The following is a 25,448-nucleotide window of genomic DNA, read 5'->3' as shown; positions in this document are numbered from 1 at the left end:
CACATACTGGTAGAGATTGAAATCACCAAAGATCTCTCTACTAAGTCTCTCTCAACACTAAATTGGGTGTTGGATTCATATTTTAGACATTGAGCCCTTTCATTGTCACGGTTGGTTCAACATTGGTCTTATGGCTGCCCAATGTGCTAAGAAAGGAAATGATAGAAAGGATACTTGGTGGAAGGATGTCTCCTCTCATCATTATTTGATTGAAAAGGGGAAGATTCAAGTTTGGGGGGAAAAACTAGTGTTGAAGCCAAGAAGAAAAATAAATTGGAGGGAACTCAAAGGACTACACCAAATGAAACACATCAAACACCAAGGACTTATATTGATCCTCCTCCTTTAGGACAAGACAATATTAAGGCTTTATGGCACCCAAGGGTGGGATTGGCTAAGCAAGAGGAGTTTTCAGATATTTAGTCCCATGGAAGCAAAGAAATATCCACAGTGAATATAGATGATATTTAGATGGATGGGGACTCAAAAGGTATTTGGATAGTAGTACCAAGGAAGATGAAGAACAATTAGGTTAAGTTAGATATGCTTCTTTGGCCCCATGCCAAAAGTGGAGCAAAACACTTGTTGTGATGCCCTTTTTATGTTGAACTCCATTTTTGATACTATGGAGTAGGTCATTGTCCATAGTAAGTTTGTTATCATAATTTTTCTATCATTTTAGGGATTCTTTAGTACACTATTTTGTTCATAAGGGCGTATTCTAGCTTTATGCAATGAATAATCTGCTAGGTATGGCTCCATGGAAGGCAATAAGGGATGGATATAAAATATGAAATATGTATCCTTTTCTAAATTTAATATCAGGGGTTCAATCTCTTTAGGTTGTCTTTAATTGAGAAAAAACTAGAAAATAACAATGGTAACTCTACATACAAATTTGTAAGATGCTCATCAAATAAACATATATAACGATAATGTAGTACATGCATACCATAAATGATTGGTCCAAACAAGTCCCTCTGTGTGTGTGTGTGTGTGTGTAGTTTGTGCATGTGCTAATTGAACAAACATATCTAAACATACCATACATGATTGGTCAAACATTTATTTCACCAATCATACATGATATAGATGCATTATGTATGTATACATTTGTGATATTATATATCTATAGAAATGCAAATCATATTGACAAATATATCTATCTAACATAATTGAAATTTGATGACCATAATTCAAATTTCTACGAAATACTCACTCTAATTACAACATCCTCTCATTTTAACTCCAAAATACATTCAAAACTTTCACTTAAATCACACTAATAAATAGATCAAGTCGAAAAGAACTAACGTAACGTCTATAAGCCACCATTCTCTCTCCGATTAATCTCAAGGAATTGGCATGAGCATCAAAATTCTAGGGTTACACTCACCGGACTGAATTTCTATTCTCACGTATTCATGGCATGCAAAAGGGGAGGATCATAGATTCTACTGCACATTTCTCCAAGCAGTAAGTTGTCTTTATTCGATTTTCCCCTGATATGATAATAACTATTCTCTGCTCGCAAAAACGTATGAATTGCTAATGTTGGTCGGATCCTTATCATACACATATTTTTCTACTTCTTTACATATATTCCACCATTTACGCTTCCTCAACTATCGCTTGTCATCATCAGTAATATTCCAAATTTAAGTGCATTCTGTCGCAACAGGATTCCCCTCAGCTAAATAGTCGCCGAAAACAGTGGCATTAAATGCATAGTAGAAAAACATGTGCGAGGAACAAATAACAAGGATTCCGCCCATACAGAAAGTTACTTCTACCTATTAATCAAAACAAGGAACAGACTACAAAATATTCATGTTTTTTCTTAAAAACCAGAGGTAAAAGAACACAATTTATTCCCTAATGTTTTATTTAGATATAACCCAATGACATTTGAAAACTCTGCGTTGAGAAATTCAAAAGTCTTTTTTTGTTCATATTATTTTACAGAAGAAGCAAAGGCCGCAGGTGAAGATGCCACCAACACTGTTTTTAAGGTAAACAGAATAAATTTTTGAGTTGCCATGTTCACTCAATCCATATGTAGTTATATATATGACTAAAATATGTGTTCAACTATAGAGAAATATGAAATATCAGCTCACTGTGGATAACTGCAAAGGAACATAACGTGTTTAATCATGCTCAAACTTGTTTTTTAAGGGAATCCCATTAAATGCGGCCGTCAGACAGTAAAGAAGAATTACAATGAATACCAAATTGTTTTGTTACTCATGTTCTTGAGGCTTGGGAATCCTTTGTACTAATTTCTTATCACGGTAAGCTCTCTCTCTTTTCCTTTCCTTCCTTTATTTTTAGATAAACGGTGGAAGATCATGTATATTTTAATAAAGAAGGAATAGCAAACACAAATGAGAAAAACCTGAAATATTGTTGGGTGATATCTTTCGCTTCTGTACTAGCGTTTATGAGCCATCTTCATTTCTTATATCATTTCTGAACCAGAAGGGCCCATGCGCCATATTCATTTCTTGCCGCATTAGTCAAAGAGTACGATTCTTTGATGGTCCTCTTTCTTCTTAGGAGATTTGGTCCTCTTTACCTTATTCTTTCTTTTCACTATAATTTGGAGTGTGTTATTTTCCAGCAGTATTGTGGAATAATTTTTCCTTAGTTTAATTGTTCATCATCAGTTATATTTAAACAATGTTAATAATCTAGCACCTAGTAAATAGTGATATTTATAAGATGCCTTACAAAATAAGTAGATTTTTGAGATATACATGTATATGTATATGTCTAGAATTGTAAATTATAATCTTGTAAAATTTAAACCTTTTTTGTGCCCCTACATTAGTTCATCCCATTTTAGTTCTCATCCAACCCTATTCTCAATATTTTTAGCTTGAAACTGATGTCATATGTCAACATGATGATCTAAACCCCTATCTAGAGTATGGTGCACCCCATCCTTGGCTTGTTCACCCCATTTTGGATGAAAACGGGCATTTGGGGTGCCCTTGTCCTAAACAAGGGTTCCTGGAGTGTCCTTGTCACCAGCAAGTAGGTCCAAATTTGAACATGTCGGTGCTCACTTCCCACCAGTCGGTTGCCAATCACGATGCTTCAATTTGATGATTGGAAGGCAACTTAATTTGTGCAATACCTTGAGAAACATATATAAGAGCATTCTTCCATTCATTTTCACATCCATGAAGATCCATCCATCTACATCTTTCATCATCAAGCATTCACTAAGCACAAAGGTGAAATTTCATCCCACCAAATTCTTCAACATTCTTCAAGATCTAGACATCATGGAGCAGAAAATTACATCAATATTGATGCAATCACGTGTGTATGATTGAGTCCTTTATGTCTTGCCATGTCATGTCATGTTATTGCATCAATAGTTGTGATCACATTCAAAGAGCATTACATCATCAATCTTCAATCAATCTTCAAGATCTAGACATCATGGAGAAAAAAATTACATTAATCTTCATGCAAGCATGTGTGTATGATTGAGTCCTTTATGCCTTTCCATGCCATGCCATGTTATTGCATCAACAGTTGTGATTACATTCAAATATCATCACATCATCAATCTTCATTAACTACAACAAATTTGAGGTATAAAATTCAACATTTTACTTCGACCTTTTCAATTTGATTCAAGTGTTGACTCCAAATCTAAAGCTTGACCTAAGCAAATCCCTATCAAAAACATAATTTCTCTAATCCTGTGTGCAAGCGACAAGTTCAAAAGCTACAATTGTAGAATTTGGTAGAGTAGATAGAGATTATCAGATTCATCTTTTGTAGGAGAGAAAAGAAAAGGACGAGGTCATCCCACACACCTATGTTTGACAATTTTTTGGTGAATCTTTAGGAGATCATTCAGGACTATATTCAAATCCCAAAAAGATATATGTTCTTCACATCTAACATTCCAAGGACAAAATCTCTTAGTGCATCCTTGTCCCACACTTTCAAGATCATATTTTAGACATAGGTTTCTCTCAGCTCCCTAATTCTAGATCTATGTTTATAGCTACTTATGAAATCTAAAACTACTTGTTCATATTAATGTATGTCAATTTTACACTTTTAGGTCTAGATCTAGAATTCAATTTACATATTTCCAAAGCTAATTTTCAATTCAAACAAAGAAAGAAACAAAAATCAATCAACATTCACTCTTTGGAGTTGAATCTATTTATTTCATCCCCCTTTAATGTAATGAACATTAGAAATAGGCTTATTCCTTGTTTACATAGCTAATATAATGCCTTGGTAAGGAACCATAGAGGACTAACAACTAACTAACGAAAATAACATAGCAATACTTTTTTTAAACAAAATACATTACATTGATGAACTCATCATGGATTTAACTATAAAAAATTCACAAGTGGAAGATAAACATTCACATAAACTAGGTGCTCTATGGGTTCCCTAACATTACTACTTTTGAAACTCTACTATACAAGATCTAAGAATATTACACCATAATGGAATAACAAAATCAATACATAATGTAAGAACATCCACATCTATCAATAGGTTCATTTTAAACACCAAACTAATACAATAACTAAAATAATCTGTATCATGAATTAAGAGATACTAGAAAGAAGATACAAGGTCCATCAAATGCACATGAATAAGACCACAAGTCCCCAATGGAGGTGGGAAATAGCCATCCGACCATGTGAAACCCTTAGGTCCACCCCACTGTGCACAAGGCCTAAACATAGAAGAAAACATGGTCCACTCTTTAGTAGAATACCAATCATCCAAGAGAACATAAGGTATACACATGAACAAATGAGATACATAGCAAGGTTATAGTAGAGGCTTCTTACACAACCACATAGGATAGGTTTCTAAGGTACAAATAGGAAAGAGTTTCATCACATAGCCTCAACATGGGTTATCCTACATAGCATCTCTAGGCTCTGACCCCCATTTGACAACTCATGCGGAACTAAACAATACTTTCATGAAGACAAGGGGGTTTGATCATGCCAGATCAACATCTTGAGGATGGCCAGGCCTTCCCACTCCCATCCTTGGGCTGTACAAGAACTCAAGTCCATGAGTGAGGCAACAAAATTACCTTGTTAATTTACATTTTCCCTCCAATTCATTTATCTAGTTATCACTTGATTAAGAAAATCGGAATGGTTTATCCTGGCTAGCCACTTTAGGGCCCCAACCTCCATTGACAACCACTCCCCCTAACTTGCACCTAGACACCTCTAACCTAGGGTTCAATCCAAGGAATAATAAACATCCACAACATAGATATCTCAAATAAATTATACATAAGTTTATAATTAGGATATTGAATGATAAGTCATAAACATAGGCCTTTGTAGACCTTATCCTTCAAGATTCATCAAGGAAACTGTTGTCACAAAAGTTCACCCGCTTGATGATAAATCCTAGTCATCAACCTTGTGCAACACTGAATCAACCTCCAAGTGTGGGACTTGCAAAGATGAGGTTGAATCTTGAGAGGAGGTCAACTTCCTCTTCAATCTGATGCAAGTGTTGGACTGACCCAACACTAAAATATCTAATCTACTGGTCTGTTAGGGAAAAGGGAAAGAGAGAAGGGTTGCTGAAAGAGGGGAAATGGGGTTTGCACCCAAACTGAAATGGTGATCTTCCCTGCCTATATCTACACAAAACATAAATAAAAAACTACCCAAGACATGCACAAGTTCCTATCTTACTTATCTTTCTAAGAAGAGTGAATGTTGGAAATATTGAAGATGACAATAGGGACTAAAAATAGCCCACAAATAACACTTAAAGAAGGGTCAACACAATCACTTACGCTAAGGAAAAACTAAAAAAAAATGCATTCAAACAACAGGGTAAAGAAATGAGAAATGAATAGAGGCAAAAAGTAGTAAATTCTATTCATATGAAAGCAAAGCAATTTTTACATATGCAGAGAAACACAAGTTTTCTGTAGGGAAAAAGAAGGAAGATCCCGAAAATATTACAAAAATTATCTTTATAGTGCAGGCATAACTCAGATCAAGCTCAAGATAGAAACCCTAACCCTAACCAGGCTCAGGTTACAAAAAAGCTAGAGGGGATAAGAAAATATGATCGACTGATCTAATCTGTAGCATGCAAAATCTCCTTTGTGAGTTTCTAATCATCTAGGAGGAAACAAAACTACTATGTAGATGAAGCAACCCCTACATGTAATCATGGTCGAGTACACTTCCGGGCAGAAAAGGCTCTGATCCATAATGAATGGGTGTGGATTTCATCTGAAATCAGCTACAAGGATGTGGGAGGGACAATAATCTCCTAAAAATTAGGAGAAATCTTCATGGGATGGCATCTAAGGAATCTTTGTCAAACCCTAAAGCCTTCATAATGCCTTGAAGAGGCATAAGTGGCATCTAAAATTGGCCTACAGGGTCACTTCTAGAGTAATAGCACCAATCTCTGAGGGTTGGAAGCAAAATGGATCAAAGATCAGGACCAACAAAGCAAAAAAAATGCCTCTACTACTGGGTCGGCAACCACCCACTTGCAGAGCAATTGAATTCCAACGGTTATCACAAAATTGAATGTTCATTGTTGATTAAGAGATCTCGTGCGAACATGGGCGTGCGAGATCTCTCCACATGAATGCCTAAAAGTCCAATAGAGGATTAAGTCATGATCATTGATTGACCATCCTATGAAAATCCAACGACCGACGATATGCCATGCATTGGACTGGACCCACCAAGTCAAACTTCGGCAAGACATAGCATTTTGACAAGACAAAATAACTCCTCCAACGACATAGAAAGTTTGGCCGAAAAGGCCCCTTCATCTGAGAGCCAAGCCCACTGGCCCCACAAAACTGATAGGACCCATCATGGCATCTGAGTCACCATCTAACGTGGTGAGCCTAGTCCATGTTGGTCACCATTGTTTCCCTACAAGCTCCCCGGGGACCGTGAAAATTCACCATGGGATGGCGGGAAGCACCTTCGTCTTCCTATTGTTTACCCCACAATGCCCCTTGAACTGTTGCTTTTGCATCGCGGGTTGGTAGGAACACTACCCACACTCCTGTTTTGTTACCTTGCGAGATAGCAAGGGATAACCTCCTCTTCATTGCTCTTATCCCGCAAGGCTTAGCTTGGCACCTTGAAGTTGCTTGTGGGATGGTAGGATGACTATCCACCCCTAGATTTATTCACCCCACAAGGGTCCTTTATTTTCCCTATCCTTCCTCATAGGGTAATAGGGAAGAGACCTTCTCTTCGTTGCTCCTATCCTGCATGCAACTTTGCCTTTCTATTTTGCATGTGTAGGGAGAATGATATCATAGGCCGAGACCACCATCCTGCTATCCCACGACACCATTGGTTGGCCTTAGAAAAAACTTGCAGGGTAGCAGGGCCTAAAGCCTATGAGGAAACTGCCAATGGCCTGCAAGAGGAAATAAAGGGGAACTGGCCTGCAAACAACATGGAACCTTCGAGCTGGTAGAACTTAGTGAGTTGACTGGTCGACCTGGTCAACTAAGAAAAACAATTGGAGCCAAAAAAAAAAGACCCCTCTACAGACAATTAACAAGGAAAGCGCATAACATGATGGTTATGCAGGTGCACATAACACGAAGGTTATGTGGAAAAGCTTTGGATTTCTTAGATTAGATCTGCTACTTAATTGATAGAAAAAGGGTCAACATAAACCATTTCCAAAATAAATAATAATTTTATTACTCCACAAAAAATCATATGAAAGGGCATATGAATAGTAAATTATACAAAATAATATCAATTAGGCCCAAACCCACAAGATAGACAAGGTACAAGATCAAACTGAGCCTCTATGATGCTCGAGGAATTGAAACCACATCAAAGAAAGAACTATACACTTGAGCTCAATTCCTATGCATTTGTAGGTTAATGTTCCACATTTGTAGGCTATTGTTGCAAATTTCCAGCACACATTGACACATTTTCATCCCAACACTACATAGTTGAAGCTAGAAACTATGTAGTTGCATAGAACCTTATGCATTTGAATAGGGGTGATTTTAGGCACTCAATAAGGTAACTAAATGACTCTGGAAACAAAATCAGGAATCAACCCATTTCAGAAAGTTCTGATTACCTTCCAAAAATACAACCAAAACAACCTCAACACCCATACATAGAAAAAAAAAACACTCTCAAATAGCCCCCAATTTGCACAAAGAAAATGATAGAATTTCAATGTATAACTTCACATTCATAACCAAAAATTAAAAACATTTCTAGATTGAAAAGAAAGGTAATAAACACAACATTTTTCCATTTCAAAAACATAAAATCAAAGAAAATAAAAAGATAAGACAAAGAGGGTAACAAACCCAAAGAACAATCCATTTGAAAACATAGAGAAAGAGAGTGCATTTCAATGCCAATGTTTAAACACACATGAACATAATTTAAAACACTTTTAAATTTTAATAAAATACATTAAATGAAATTTTTTCCATTTCCAAATCATATAAAATCAAATAACATTCAAAGAGGTATTCAAACCCTACCTCAGATCCTGAGGTGACAAAAATAATGAAGAAGAAAGAAGAATGAAGAAAACATCCACTCCCATGAACAACCAGGAGTTTCCAACCGACAAGAAATCCAAAATGCAGAAATAATCCTCCATTAAAACCCTCTACAAATACACAAATACAATCTCCCAAAATCTTTCCAAAATCCTCTCTCCACAAGTAAGCAAATCCTTCCAAAAACCCTCCAAACCTCACAAATTCTTTCTCACAAAATTCTCTCTCAAAAAGGATCCAACAATAACCAACTTTCTCCTCTCAAAACCAATGATAAAATAATAAATTATCTAACAAATTTTTTTATGGGATTTCACAACCAACTCCCAAAACAAAACTATACAAATAATTCTAGAAATCTATTAATTAAACTTCACATAAAACACAACCAACTCCCACTAATAATAAATAAAAATCAATAACCAGTGCATATAATTTACCCCTCTAGAATAATTACTCAAGTAAAAAGATTAATTAATTATTAGTCCACCACAACAATTGTATTTACACATATTAATAATCTCATAACTCACAAAATATGATAATATTAATATAAGCTACCTTGATCACCATTATTCCTAAGGTCGAGAAACCTAAGGCCTTTGCTGAATTTCAGCTTATATCTCTGTGTAACACCCTCTATAAGATCTTTAAAAAATCTATTTCTTCTAGGTTGGCTAAACTTATTCCTAAGATTGTCTCTGAGGAGCAAGGGGGTTTTGTCCCTAGCAGAGAGAACTTGGATGAGGCCATTGTGACTCATGAGATTTTGCATTCTATTTGCTCTCATAAAATCCAAGCTATGATTCTTAAACTTGATATGATGAAACTGTTTGGTTCTCAGGAGGTTTAGCTTTGCTGATAAATGGGTCAAATGGATTTTGTCATTTATTTCCACTACAAGGTTTTCTTTTCTTTTTAATGGATCCCCTTGTGGGTTCTTTTCTTCATCTAGAGGAATCAGATAGGGTGATCCTTTGTCTCCTTTCTTGTTTATTCTTATGGCTAAAGGATTGAGTAGGGCTATAAATTCTGCTAATTTGAGTGGTTCTTGGAAAGGTATTATCATTCCTCATCTTTTTGAACCTCAAATGCATTATTTATTCGTTAATGATACTTTTCTTTTTGGACAAGATACAATGGCAAATTATAATATTATTAAATAAATTATCTTTGATTATTCTATTGCTTCAGGTCAATTAGTTAATCCTACTAAGTCAATGGTATTTTTTATTAATGTCCTGCCTCTGGTCCAAAGTAGATTAACTAGTTTTTGGGGCTTCTTTGTGGGATATCTTCCTTGTAAGTATCTTGGAATCAGATTCTTTGTAGGTTTTGAAAGGCATTACTTCTAGTACAAGGTTATTTCTTTTATATCTTCTAGAATACTATCTTGGAAACATAAATGGCTTTCATATGCAAGGAAAATTATGATGATTAAACATATCCTTAATGATATCCCCATTTATCTTATGTCAGTTCTTAAAGCTCCTAAGAATTCTTTTGTCCAATTGTAGTCTAATTTGTGTTCTTTTCTTTGGAATGCCAATGTTGGGGGTAGAGCTAAAATTCCTTTGGTTGTCAGGGAGAAGATTTGTCTCCCAAAGGAATGTGGTGGTGTTGGCATTAGAAGTCTAGCTCTTCAGAATATGGCCTTGGGGGATAAACTGGTTTGGAAACTATATCGAAATCTTTTGTCTAAATGGGGAAAGATCATGTATGCTAAATATCTAAATAATTCTAAGAGAGAGAATTTTAGAGCCTCTTCTATGGATTGCAGTTCCTCTAATATTTGGAACTTCCTCTCTTCTTATTGATCTATCATTTTACCTCATTTTTCATGGCTTGTTCATGATGGCTGAAATGCTAGGTTTTGGGATCATCCTTGGAATGGGTATTCCTCCCTAAAAAATATCAAGGATTGGTCTGAGTTAATGATCTAACTAAAGTCTCTTTGGGGGGATTTTGTCTCAGATTACTTCTATATTGATTACTCTAGTGTTTTGCCAATAGCTTGCTAGATATCAATTGATTTTTTTCCTATTTCTTAGGATTTGATTTCATCTTATAAGGAAGAGATGACTCATAGTTCCATTATTCTTACTAATCAAGAGGATGAGTTAAATTGGACTAAGGCTAAATCTAGAAAATATTTTGTGAAGGAAGGGTATATAATTCTCTTATTGATGCATCTATTGTTTTTGATCTCCCAACTAGGCTTTTCTGGGCTCTTGCCTGTCTCCCTAAACATGGGGATTTTTTATTTCATAGTTGTTCAAGAAAGAGTCCTTATTGGATTGAGATTAGATAGACTTGGCATTACTACTATTTTTCCCTATGTGTTATGTGGTCATTTTATTGATTCCTTTGATCATCTTTTTCTTAATTATCCTTTTTCTAGAGATTGTTGGTATTGTTGGCCATTTGGTGGAATTGATTATGTGTTTCATTGATGTTTTATCATTGATGTCAATACCAGCCATTTGGATGCTTTACCAGCACCCTTCTGGTCCCGATAGGTTAAGTTATTTTTGGTTAACTTGGATGCGGTATGATCCGGAAGGCTCTGGTATAGTCTAGTGATGGAATTGGCTTGGTCATGATACTTATACTCATATTTGGTCAGTTGGTTTTGGTCTCGTGATTGGATGCTATCCTGCTTGCTTAGAAGATTGGTTTTTGGTTCTAGTGAGGGTTTCACCAATAGAGCTTTTGATGGAGATATTTGATGAATTGCATAAGTGGTGTTGGTTCAGGTTCTGATGGAGTTTCAGGATGTTGTTGGTGATCGTATTCGAGACTTGGCAGATGGAGATCATTGCTGAAGCATGTGGACCTATACTTGGTCCTTGTTGATCTAGGTTATGGACTGGCTTTAATGTAACATGTGGAAAGGACCTATTGATGTACTTTTGAGATGTCTTATGTGTTGATATTGCTTGTTTGCTCTAAGGTCGACATTGTTTGTAGTTATGTAATTAGTTTATTATTTGGTGGCCAACCTAATTGTTTATGGCCGAGGGTTTGTATATATAGATGTAAGATCTCATTGTAGATCATCATGGTTAATGTATGAGGTCATGGTCAAGGAATGTAATGTGCGAATAATGTAATATCATTTAGGCAAAGGAGTTGGTCGATCATTGGAGATCGAATTGGGTTTATGTAAGACGATTTAGTCCTCTGGTATTGAGCTTAACTGGAACTATACTTTGGCATAAGAGATGCTATCTTTCGCAATTCAACACTTCTCCGAATTATTGTCTGGATTTATATGTAGTCAGCGAGGCTCCTTTTGTGATGAGCAGTGCACTCTAGGTTGTTGGCCTTCTTGCAAGTGCAGGGCCCTTCATTGTAATTCACATACTTACTATAGAAGTATTATCTGACTATGGGTAGGCTTCCCACCGTGGTTTTTCCCTTTACCCAGTTTTCCATGTATAAATCTTGGTGTTATGTGGATGGCTTTTATTCTATGATTATTATTTATGCTTAATTAGATTAACTGCTATTCCATTATTATTGTTTTGGATTTCGGTATTAAAGTTTTAATTGTTGAATGTTCCTGTAATTTGAGACAATTGATTCACCTCCCCCCCCTCAATAGTCTTCCGATTATTTGAACTGTCTAACAATTGGTATCAGACCTTTGGTCCTCTTTGTAAAAACCTTAACTGCTTGAGGAAGATCCTATGGTGACTATCAGTTTAAGTTCATCAAGTTCTTCTAGAGCTATCTTTCAAAGGGATATTCCAAGGCTTGATGGAACAAATTACACAGTATGGAAGATTCAGATGGAGACTCATCTGAGATGTCTTGGCAAGGAGATTTGGGAGATCACACAAAATGGTGTCACACCCTATAATCCGGAATCTGGCAATCCTCCTTCGACAAACCTAGACAAGGAGCTTGAGAATGATTGTAGAGAAAGAGAAGCCCTCTTGTGTGCACTTCCTGATCAGCAAATAATGGAATTAATAGACAAATCATCTAGAAAGGCTATATGGGATAAGTTGGAGACTCTTAATGAAGGTGACCTTACAGTGAAGATTGCTAAACTTGATGGTTACCAGGTGAGATATGAAAACCTGACGATGGAAAAAGATGAAAGGATTATTGAATTCATGGAAAGGGTAAATGAGATTGTAATGGAAATTCAATGTTGTGGTGGAACTCTGAGCGAAGATGAAATTGTTTCTAAAGTCCTGAGAGCCCTACCACCGGCTTACAAAATGAAGGCTACTACTATTAATGAGTTGAGAATAATGGCTAATACATCTGTCAACAGAGATACTTTGGTTGGTAAACTATCTACTTTTTAGCTTGAGGAATTTGGACCTTCTGGAATTGTGAAGACTGAACCTGCTTTTCATGCATCTACATCTACAACCGGTAAGAAAGACTGGAAATCTTTATATGCAAAAGATTTGGAAGATTTGAAGAGAGAAGATGATGAGTTTGAGCAACTTGAAGCACTATTTTCTAGAAGAGTACCTAAAGAACCGGTAGGAAGTAAGTATGAAGGAAAAGAACCTTTTAAATGTTTTGCATGTAATAATATTGGTCATTTTGCATCTAGATGTCCTAAAAGAATTCAAGATTTGAAGAAAGAGTTAAAAGATCATTTAAGCCTAACCCTGGATATTAGAACAAGTATAAGTACAAGAAAAATAGAGACAAATCATGCTACATAGCGGATGCAGAAGGCATTACTAATTCAGATGATGAATCGATAGAAGACTATGCTAGTGGATCTAGTAATGGGAAGGAATGGGTGCTTCTAGTTATCAAGGAAGATGATTTAGCACTGGAAGAGAATTTACTTGAAGAGAAGGCACTTGCTGCTAAAATTGAAGACAAGGATGAATGGGTAATTGACAGTGGTTGTTCACATCATATGATTGGAGATAAAGGGAAGTTTCTATCTTTGTAAGAATTTGATGGTGGTCTAGTTAGATTTGGAGATGACAAGGCATGTATGATTAAAGGAAGAGGAACTATATCATTGGATGGTAAGAATAATACTGATAATGTCTATTATGTTGAAGGCTTGAAGCATAATCTTTTGAGTGTAGGACAATTGGTAGATAAGCGATTTCAATTACAGTTAAAGGATGGAAAATGCAAAATCATTAACAAATCTGGCTTGGAGATTGCAACCGATACATAGACAAAAGATAATATATTTCATTTGAACTCCGGTGAGAAGACATGTTTGATTACATAGATTGATGAGAGTTGGCTATAGCATAAAAGGTTGTGTCATGTAAATTTTGATTGCATTGTGAAGATCAGTTCAACTAAGGCAGTGATATACCTAAGATTATGAAGCCCTCTAATCCGGTATGTAAAGAATGTCAAATGGGTAAACAAGTCAAAACCTCTTTTAGGAGTATACAAGATAAATCAAATGATGTTCTTGATTTATTCATACTAATATGTGTGGCCATGCCAGAGTTAAAAGTTTTCATGGTGATAGATATTTCATACTAATCATTGATGATTATTCTAGAATGATGTGGGTTACATTTTTGAGAGAAAAATCTGAAGCATTTGAAAAGTTTAAAATCTGTAAGGCTAAAGTGGAAACTGAGACAAGATTGAATATTAAATGTTTGAGATTAGATCATAGTTTAGAATTCACATCCGATGAGTTTAATAAATTTTGTGACAAGCATGGTATAAGAAGCAAATTTTCTGCTCCCCGGACACCTCAGGAGAATGGAGTTGTGGAAAGGAAGAACAAAACAATTTTAGATGCTGCTAGAATAATGATGATGGAAGCTAGTCTACCTCATATCTATTGGAGAGAAGCAGTGAGTACAATGGTTTATACATTCAACATAGTACATATCAAAGGGGAAACCGGTAAGACACCTTATGAATTATGGTTTGGCAATACACCTACAGTTAAGTATTTCAAAAAATTTGGTAGTAAATGTTATATCAGGAGAGATGATACTATTGGAAAATTTGATCCTAGATGTGATGAAGGCATATTTATTGGTTATTCTAATGAAAGAAAAACATATAGATTTTATAACAAGAGATTGTAGAGAATTGTGGAGAGTGCTAATGTCAAAGTAGATGAGCTGAACAAAAGTCAAATTAGAGTTTATGAAAAGGAACCGAAAGTGGAAATGATTATATCTGAACCGGTAGTACCTTTATTGGAACAAAGAGTTAAACTAGTTACTCTGGCAACATCAGAGAATTCTATAGTGACTGAAGAACAGGGAAGAGGAAAAAAATGTCAAAAGACTCCTAGGTATGTGAGATTGAATCATTCTTAAGATCAAATCATTGGGCATAAGAGAAATGGAGTGATGTCAAGAAGAAGATTGGCAACTAATGAGGTATTTTTAATTTCACAAGTTGAACCGGTATTAGTAATTGAAGCATGTAAAGATGAACATTGGTTGAAAGCTATGGAAGAATAATTAGATCAGATTGATAAAAATAACACATGGACTTTGGTTCCCTGGCCTAAAAATAAAAATATTATTAGAACTAAATGGGTTTATAGGAATAATTTGAATGAGGATGGTAAAGTTATAAGGAATAAGGCTAGATTGGTTTGTAAAGGATATTCCCAAAAGGAAGGAATTGGTTATGGAGAGACTTTTGCACCTATAGCTAGGATTGAAGCTGTAAGATTATTTCTTTCCTATGTTGCTTATAAAAACTACAAGGTTTATCAGATGAATGTTAAATATGCATTCTTGAATGGGGATCTTGATGAAGAAGTTTATATTGAGCAACCTGATGGTTTTTCACTATTAGATGATACAGATATGGTTTGTAGGTTAAGGAAAGCTTTATATGGATTGAAAGAGGCACCTAGAGTTTGGTATGTAAGGTTGGATAAATATTTTTTGAAGATTTCTTTTACTAAGGGCAGTGATGATAGTAATTTATATTATAAAATCACTGATGATGATATACTGATTGTTGAAGTATTTGTTGATGACATTATTTTTGGAGGTGAAGATAAGTTATGCATAGAATTTTCTAAAAATATGGACAAAGAATTAGAGATGTCTATGATTGGTGAGATGAAATTTTTATTAGGTTTGCAAATTACTCAGACTGACAAAAGCATTTTCATCTATCAAACTAAATATGCTAGGGAATTGTTGAAGAAATTTGGTATGGGAGATTCTAAACCAGTAAGTACTCCTATGGTTACAAGTGAGAAATTGACAAGAAAAGATGTTTCTGCATTGGTAAATCCTATAAGATACAAATCTATGATTGGAGGTCTTCTCTATTTGACTTAGACTAGGCCTGACATTATGAATGTTATTTGTATTGTTTCAAGATTTCAGAGTGATCCTAGAGATAATCATGAGATGTCAGTAAAAAGGATTTTTAGATACTTGCAGGGTACATCAGAATATGGCTTATGGTACCCTAAGTATGATGACTTTACCTTATGTGCATATACAGATGTTGATTGGGCTGGAGATCTTGATGAACGGAAAAGTACTTCCAGTGGAGCTTTCTTTCTTGGAAAAATGTTGGTTTCATGGATCAGCAAGAAACAGTCATGTACTTCTCTATCTACTGTTGAAGCCGAGTATGTTGCTACAGCTACTAACTGTACACAAGTTTTATGGATGAAGCAAATGTTGAAGGATATAAAGGTGGATTGTGATGCACTGGTTGTTATTCACTGTGGTAACTCTGCTGCTATTGATATATCAAAGAATCCGGTATTTCATTCTAAGACAAAGCACATATCTATCAAGTATAACTTTTTGAAGGAGAAGGTGGAAGAAAATGAAGTTAGACTAGTTTATGTGAACACTAAAGAGTAGATTGCAGATATTTTCACTAAACTGTTATCCAAGGAATTATTTGAGTACCTGAGAGACAAATTGGGAGTTTCTGCCCCTCTGCTAGAGACTTGATTGATGCAGTTTGGCATTAGTCCGACATGCATTATCATAGATAGTATTCATTCTGGCACTGATGTGGGATGCTACTGCTCAAGGGGAGTAGTCAACTTTGTGATTCAGAGGCTTATGTTTTTGCTTTGATATTTTTGTCAGATTTCTGGCATTGATGTCAAAGGGGGAGAGATATTGATGTGAAAAGTATAAAGAAATAAAAAGAAAAAGTCAAAGGGGGAGCGATATGAAAAGTAAAAGGGAGAAATATTCAGAGCTATATACGGGTGATTGTTGGTTGTCTTCTATAGGGGAAGACTTGTTTGGCATTTCTTAGTACTTAGATGTTTTTTTCACATCTAGTCTTGCCATCAATGCCAAAGGGGGAGATTGTTGACCATTTGGTGGAATTGATTATGTGTTGCATTGATGTTTTGTCATTGATGTCAACACTAGCTGTTTGGATGCTTTACCAACACCCTTCTGGTCTTGGTAGGTTAAGTGGTTTTTGGCTAACTTGGATCCGGTATGATCGGGTAGGCTCCGGTATAGTTTGGTGATGGAATTAGCTTGCTCATGATACTTATAATCAAAGCAGGGTATTATTGGCCAACTTTGTTCAAGGAAGCTCATAAATATGTTCAAAAATGTGATCCTTGTCAAAGGTTTTCTTCTAAACTAAATTATGTTGGTGCTTTGCCTTTGAATTCTGTTACAGTTGAAGCCCCTTTTGTTCAATGGGGCATTGATTTTATTGGAGAAATAATGAAAAAATAAAGTAGGGGTCACAGATGGATCCTCATGGCTACAGACTATTTCACCAAGTGGATTGAAGCCATACCTACCAAATAGGCCACTAGTAAGGTAGTCATTAATTTTTTGATGGATAATATACTGACAAAGTTTGGTGTGCCAGCTAAAATAGTCATGGACAACGCTATGTGCTTCAGGTTTGAGGAGTTTCCAGAGTTCTATGCTAATTATGGGATTATTATGTCATAGTCTTCACCATACCACCCACAAAGAAATGACTAGGCAAAATCGAGTCATAAAAGTCTCCTCAACATCATCAAGAAGATCCTAGAGGAAAATAAAAGGTCCTGGGATCAAAAGCTCAGGTTAGCTTTATGGGCAGACAGGGTGACTGTAAAAAGGCCATTGGTACATCCCCTTTTGAGATAGTTTATGGAGTGAAAGCCAAATTACCTGTGAATAATTTGCTTCTAGTTTACCAATTTTTGCAGATTGAAGAACTAGAAATGTCTGAACCCATGGAAGAAAGAATGATTCAGTTGGTAGAGCTGGAGGAAATGAGGACTATAGCCCATAAAAGGAATATGAAACTTCAATTACAGTCAAAGTACCTTTTTGATAAAAGGACTAGTACAAGAAATTTCCAGAGTCGTCACATGGTGTTGCAGTGGAATGTAAAAGACCAAGACAAAGGCAAACCTAGGAAATTTGAATCACTATAGATAAGCCCTTTAATTGTTTGTGATATCAATGGAAAGGATTCATACTTCTTGCAAAGAATGAATGGTGAAGTATAGGAATTTCCAGTGCATGGACAATTCTTGAAATATTACTTCTCTTGATCTATTTCACTCCATGCACAGTAGTTGTAGCCTGTATATATTTCAGTTTTCTTTTCATTAGGATTTTGTCAGTCTGCGTTCCAGAGTTTTTTGATAAATTCTTGTGTTGATCTTGCAATCAACCATCCCCAGTCAGAGCCACTATTGGGACTCATAAAATTTTGATGAATTTGGGAGGCCTATTCCAAGATTTTTGCATATGCACTTCCTCCTGGTGTGTTTATGGCAGTTTTTTGAATTGTTGCCCTATCGGCAAAACCTACCCCGATCGGCCGAACTTACCTCAATGAGGTCACTGGAGTGTGGAACATACCAGAGTAAGTTATCAGGTATCAAGGCGAGTAGTTTTAGGCTACCTCGATGACCCAATGAGCAAGTATGGGCGCAAAGCGGTTGTATTGGGTATTGGCTGGCAAGTTTCTCCCCTACACCGATGACCCGATAGAAAAGTGGATGGACTGGAGTAGAGCCATCGGGTATTGGGTGGAGCGGTTTAATGTTATGCCAATGACCTGATGGAAGTGTAGAGTGCAGAAAGTTGTCATCGGCCATCGGAAGTCGGGTTTTGATGTTTTCCCGATGACCCGATGACAAGGTGTAAGTGAAGGAGGTAGACATCAGTGATATTGGCCATCAGAATAGCACAATGTAATGCTACCCGATGACCCGATGAGACATCATAAGGTGGAGGAAGATGGCATCGGCCATCGGGCTAACATGCTTTAGTGGAGTCCCAATGATCCGATGGAAAGGCCCGGGCATAAACATTTATCCCACATTGGCAGTGCAGAGAGAGTTTTAATATTTAAATGCACAGCCGCATATATCCTTAGTGTCAAAGCTTGCAAGCTTTAGGCAAGTAGCAGGTCCTAAGGGGTGAACATGTGTTTTAAGGGGCCATGTGTGGTCCTAATGGGTCACCCATGTGTTAGAACGCATGTGTGGCCCCTTAGGACCACATAAGACCCCTTGCGACACCATTTGGTCTTATGTGGTCCTAATAGGTGCTAAGGGATGCACATGTGTTGTAAGGGGTCTTGTGTGGTCCTAAGGGGTCACCCATGTGTTAGAACACATGCGTGACCCTTTAGGACCACATAAGTCCCCTTGCGACACCATTTGGTCTTACATGGTCCTAATAGGTCCTAAGGGATGCACATGTGTCATAAGGGGCCTTGTGTGGTCCTAAGGGGTCAGCCATACATTAGAACACATGCGTGACCCCTTAGGACCACATAAGACCCCTTGTGACACCATTTGGTCTTATGTGGTCCTAATAGGTCCTGAGGGGTGTACATGTGTCGTAAGGGACCTTGTGTGGTCCTAAGGGGTCACCCCTACTTTAGAACACATGTGTGACCCCTTAGGACCACATAAGACTCCTTGCGACTCCATTTGGTCTTATGTGGTCCTAATAGCTCGTAAGGGGTGCACATGTGTTGTAAGGGGCCTTGTGTGGTCCTAAGGGGTCACCCATGTGTTAGAACTATGGCCGACAGTTAGTACAAGAAGTTAAGGCAGATGATTATGAGGAAGTTCATTCCAAAGGTTAGTGGAGGACATGCTAAGGTGTCAGGATAGGGACCCCGGAGCCAGTCAGGGGTGACACATGGTAGACATGTGCCATGTCATCAAAATGAACATCGAACAGACCGTGGCTTCGATGGATCACTATAAGGACTCACCAAAGGCATCAGTTTCATCGACATAAAAGGTGTCAATGAGACACGAAAACGGCTCGCCAAGGGAGGAGTTTCGCTGAAAGAATAACATCAAACAAACCAAAGTGAAATGGTGGGTCCGGTGGTGCTAATGTGGCGGATGGGGCCATGATCAAGTGGATCAGGTGACAAACTAGAGGCTGGCACATGGCAGACGTGGCAGACAAGTGGTGCCTAGGTAGATCTCATAAGCGAATCAGGAGGTGCCATGTGGCATAAGAGAGAGCCATTCAGAGAGGCTAAAGCTTGTGCAGATCAAGGAAGATCAATAGTGATCAGAAGAGATCTAATAGCGGTCGCTATACCGCGATGGAAAGACGCTCGCCAAATATCCCCTGCAACTTTGCGACCAAGCAGTGGGACCCATAGAAAGAGCAATCCGGAGGAAATAAAGAGCAAGCAAGTCCGAGGGAGATCGATGGTGGTTGTTGATCCGCAGTCCGAAGATGCACGATGAATATCCATCGCAGATCAGTGACAAAGAAAAGATAAGGAAGAGCTTCATTCTGGAGGTGAGTCTAGGCCATGCGGAGGTGGCAGGATAGGGACCCCAAAGTGAATCAGGATATGCCACGTGGCAGGGAGGAGAAGAAGAACCAAGGCATGCCCAGGTCTGATGGCAGTCCAAGTGGCAAATAGGTGGAGTCCAGAGGGACTCATGAGAAAACTAGGAGGTGACATGTGGTCAAGATCTGTGCAGGAAAATTAGGTTAAAAATATAGTTTTAGATTATAGTGAGAAAGGAGAAATTAATGACTAACCTGCAGAGGGATTTATTCACCTGAGGGTTAAATTTTGCCCAAATATGGATTTGTCATGTATCATTGGAAAGCTCTTGATTCGAGGAATCTGATTTTGCAGTCAAGTGTAACCCATGACGAATATTTTTGGGGCAGTAACCTTGGGATCTCAGAAGTTATTTCTCAATCAGTATGTGATAATTTTTTTTAGGCCAAGTGCGACAGCGGTTAATGACAGTAGTTAAGGTAAGAGGTTACGACGGACAACTAGTGGTAGCAATTAAGTTTTTAACAGCTAGAGACCAAGCGGTGGCGCCTATTTCTAAGTGGATTACTCAGGAAATTTAAAGGGTGTGCTAGTTTTCCATGATTGGATGGTTGTCGCTATACTGTAATGGAAGTACGTCCGAACGTTAAACACCGCAACATGGTGACTAAAGGAAAGATGCTCAGAAAGAAGGCTTCCCTGGTCCGTTGGTGCCAAATTTTAAAATATTTAAAAGAATCAATGGTAGAGATGTACAAATCTCATCAGATATTGTTTCGAAGTGAAAGTTGGTGAGAGGTATTCAAGGAGATGTGTAGAGAACATAATGGTGCACGACTGTGTGTTTTCTTAAATAAGAACTCATTAATGCTCTGGTACGAGACGATCCACCAGCATTATGAAGCTGATGGTGGTTGTAACCGATTTTGGGTAATAGGAACTTACCCTTTCGACCATTTTCCAAATGAATGCCCAGTGAATTAATGAAGCACACATCCCAGAAAGAATGTTAGGTTTCTCCCTTAATTGCAATGGCATAGAAATGTAACTTTTGGAGTAAATGACTGTTAGGGTAAGATTTTTCTTCTAGATAGTCTGAAGCTTGTTGCATCCTGAATTTCTATAAAAGGATACCAAGGCTACCTAAAAAAGGTGACATAAATTTTGTAACTAAACTCTGGCAAAATTCTAATGCAGGCCTGTTTCTTGGCAATTTCTAAGTCAGATATGAAGTACATGTAACCCTTTGATAGGGGAATGAAATATACAATCCAGAGAATTTAAATCCATATTTGTATTGTCTTTATGTCATTGTACTAGTGTTCATTCCATTTAAGTAATCAAGGATCGCTTATTTGAATGATTTGTTAGGCATCTAATGAAGTTGTTCTAAGTCTTTTCCTTAAGGAGGAAAATATAAAATACTTCAAACAAAGTCATTGATATCAGTACTCTTGGTGTGGATTTGATGATGAAGTCTGGTGCAGATTAGGACTCTGTATATGTCAGGCATATTCAGAGTTAATAGATCAAGAACTTGTGATTTGTGTACTAGTTTCTCTTGTTAGGTTGCAGTCTGTTGTAGATGACTCTATTGCCCAGATAAGGCACTGGTTTACCTGTTGGTTTTTTGGTGCATTTTGTGATCCTTTTCAAAAGACAAATTCAACTTTCCATTTATGTTTTAGTTGTACTAGTCAAAAAAGAAATGTTTACAAGAATTTACACTGGTTTTTTGTAAATCTTTTGCTATTTTTGTAAGAAAATAGTCTCAAAAGGGTTCACCTGCCCAAGCTTTTAAAGGCTTAAAGTGTAGGAGGTTTCCTCATTTGGAACCTCATATTGTTGTCTTTATTTCAAACTTTTTGTCATTCTCTTCCATTGCAGCATAGAGGCAGTAGTTTTCACTTTTAAAGAGAGGAAACATAAGTTTTCAAAATGGAGAACAATGGGTGTTTTGAGGAAAATTTGGATTATTTAAGAAATACTGGTCAGATTGGGCTACAAGGAATATGCCTAATTGGGGGTTCCTTGACCCGAGTGTAGTAGGAAGTCCTCAAAATTGGATGAAAGGCATAGGATGAGTGACCTTTGTTGTCAAATAGACCAAATCCTCCTTAGGAAGTGTTGTGGTTGATTGAGTATATTGGTGTGTGTGTAGAACCCAAGTTGTGGGTTGAAATAAGCCTTGTCTAGGCTTAGAAGGGCGAATTGGGTCTTCTTACATTCATGTTTCCCGCTCTGCATCAGGTGGTATTAGAGCCTTAAAGGTTCTTGAGGGTGGAAGAAGGAGGTTGGAAATATGTCAGAAGGAGTAGACACTATTGATGGAAGAAGGATGACCAATGTTGAATTGGCCAAGTTGGTAAGAGAGCAGACAACATCCAACAAAGAGATGAGAAAATAATTGGATAGGTTCAAGGGGAAGATGGATAAGAATAAAGGAGACTCTGAAGAAGAAGAAGAACAAAATGAGGATGATGCCTTTTTGCAGGCAAGAGAAAGGATACCTGTAGATTAGAGAATTTTCCTTGAAGCCCTTGGGAGAGTAGGTAGCAGAGATGACAAAGCAAGCCTACCTGTGTTAACTGGAAAGATGAACCTAGAGGAGGTCATGGATTGGTTGGAGGCCTTAGAGAATCACTTGGAGTGTGAAGATGTTCCTGAGAACCAAAAGATGAAGATTGTTAAGTCTAAGATGAAATGATCCACCCTTAGTTGGTGGAACTTCTTGCAAAATGAGAGAGTAGAAGAGGGAAAGAACCCCATCTCATTATGGAAGAGGATGGTTGTAGAGGTGAAAAGGCAATTTGTATCTGAGTATTATGAAGTGACAATACATAAGAAATTGCATAGTCTAAGACAAAAGGATTTGGATGTCAGTGGATACACAAAGGAGTTCCACAAATTGTCCTTAAGAGCAAAGGTGCCAGAGAATGAGAAGCAAAAGTTGTCAAGATACAGGAATGGCCTCAAGTATGCCATTCAAGATGAATTAAGTCTCTTCAATACTAAGATAGTTCATAAATCCTATCAGATGGCACTAAGAATTAAAGAAAATTTCAGAAGAAAGGGAGACCAACAAGGTAGAGGAAGAGGCAGATTTGGTGGAAGAGGAAACTCTCCTAAACCACAAGGAGAGTCAAGTAATCAGGAATTAGAAGGAGAACCAAGTCATAGGGGTAGTTTTTGAGGAAGGAGACCCAATGGTTGAGGTAGATTTAGGGGTAGAGGAGCCAATGTGTTCACCGGAAGGTGTTTCATATGTAATCAAGTTGGCCATCAGTCATCTAAATGCCCGGAAAAGAAAGGCTCTAAGAGTCAAGGTGGAGAAAGAAGAGTCAATTTGGCACAGGAAGAGGACACCCAAAGTGTGAACTCACCTTCAAGGCATGCAGATCCAGAGCAAGGGGAGTGTCTGATGTTCCAAAGGACCCTCTTGAAGGTACCAACCATCAAGGAGCCACCATAGAGGAAGACATTGTTTAGAACTACTTGCAAGGTAAGTGGAAAGGTATGTAGAGTCATTGTGGACTCAGGGTCAACTGATAATCTTGCTTCAACTGAGATGGTCAAAAAACTTGGATTGAAGAAACTTCCTCATCCTTGCCCCTGCAAATTCTCCTGGTTGAGCAAAAAGCAACAAGCTTTGGTAAGTGAACAAGTATGGGTTGATTTTCAAATAGGTGAATATAGAGACAAGATCTTGTGTGATGTTGCAGAGATGGATGCTTGTCATTTACTCCTTGGAAGACCATGGCAATATGATGTAGACTCAAGACATGATGGGAGGAAAAATGTCTACAAGTTGTCCAAAGATGGTGTGCAATACACTATGACTCCACTACTGGATGATGGTAAGGACAATCATGTTGTGACTAGTGTCATGTTAGTAGGTAAAGAGGATTTTATGCATACAATCAGAGAGAAGGATACCCCATGCTTTTCCATAGTGGTGAAGCCAAGAGAAGAAGTGAGAAAGAAAGAGGAAGACAAGGTGCAAGAAAGGACTACAGGTCATAGAGAAGTGAAGGAGTTGTTGGAAAGATACAAGGGTATAGTTGCAAGAAGCAAACCAGAGACCTTGCCACCTTTCAAAGATGTGAGTCATTGTATTGACCTTATACTAGGCTCAACATTGCCCAACAAAGCAACATATAAATTGAACCCTGATCAAAATGAAGAACTTGCAAGGAAAGTACATGATTTCCTATAAAAGGGATTCATAAGGAAGAGCATTAGCCCTTGTGTTGTCCCTGTAGTATTGGCTCATAAGAAAGAATGTACATGGAGATTATGGATAGACTCTCGAGCCATAAATAAGATCACAATCAAGTATAGGTTTCCTATGCCTCAGATAGAGAACTTGATGGACTATCTAGTAGGAGCCAAGTACTACTCTAAGGTGCATTTGAAGAGCGGTTACCATCAAATCAGGATAAGAGAGGGAGATGAGTGGAAGACATCCTTCAAAACAAATGAAGGACTTTATGAATGGCTAGCTATGCCATTTTGCCTCTCAAATGCTCCTAGTACATTCACGAGACTCATGAATGAAGTCTTGAAGCCTTTTTTTAATCATTTTGTTGTGCACTTAGATGATATTCTGATTTTTAGCAAGAAGAGAGATGAGCATCTAATACATTTGGATTTGGTATTGAAAAGGTTGAATGAAGAGCAATTAAAGATCAATTTGGAGAAATGTATCTTCTTGTAGGAAGAGTTGGTATTTCTTGGTTTTGTAATCTCCAAGAGCAACCTCAAGATGGATCCATCCAAAGTGGAAGCAATCCTCAATTGGCCTACACCTAGAAGTGAAAGTGAGGTAAGGAGTTTTCATGGTCTTCCAAGCCTCTACAGGAAGTTTATTAAGAATTTTAGTGGTGTATGTGCACCTATGATTGATATTATCAAGGGGGCTAGAACATGTCAGTTTGTAAGGACTAGTGAAGCAAATAAGTCCTTTAAGTATTTGAAAAGAAGGGTAGTAGAACAACCTATATTGGTTTTACCCAATTTTCATAAGGTTTTCACCATAGAATTTGATGCAAGTAACGAGGTAGTAGGAAGAGTCTTGAGCCAAGAAGGTAGACTAGTAGCCTTCTTTAGTGAAAAATTGAATGAAGCCAAACAAAAGTACTCAAACTATGACTTAGAGATGTATGCAATG

The sequence above is a fragment of the Cryptomeria japonica genome, chromosome 7 (assembly GCF_030272615.1).
Source record: "Cryptomeria japonica chromosome 7, Sugi_1.0, whole genome shotgun sequence".
In the NCBI taxonomy this organism is placed as follows: domain Eukaryota; kingdom Viridiplantae; phylum Streptophyta; class Pinopsida; order Cupressales; family Cupressaceae; genus Cryptomeria; species Cryptomeria japonica.
This window is presented reverse-complemented; position numbering follows the sequence as displayed.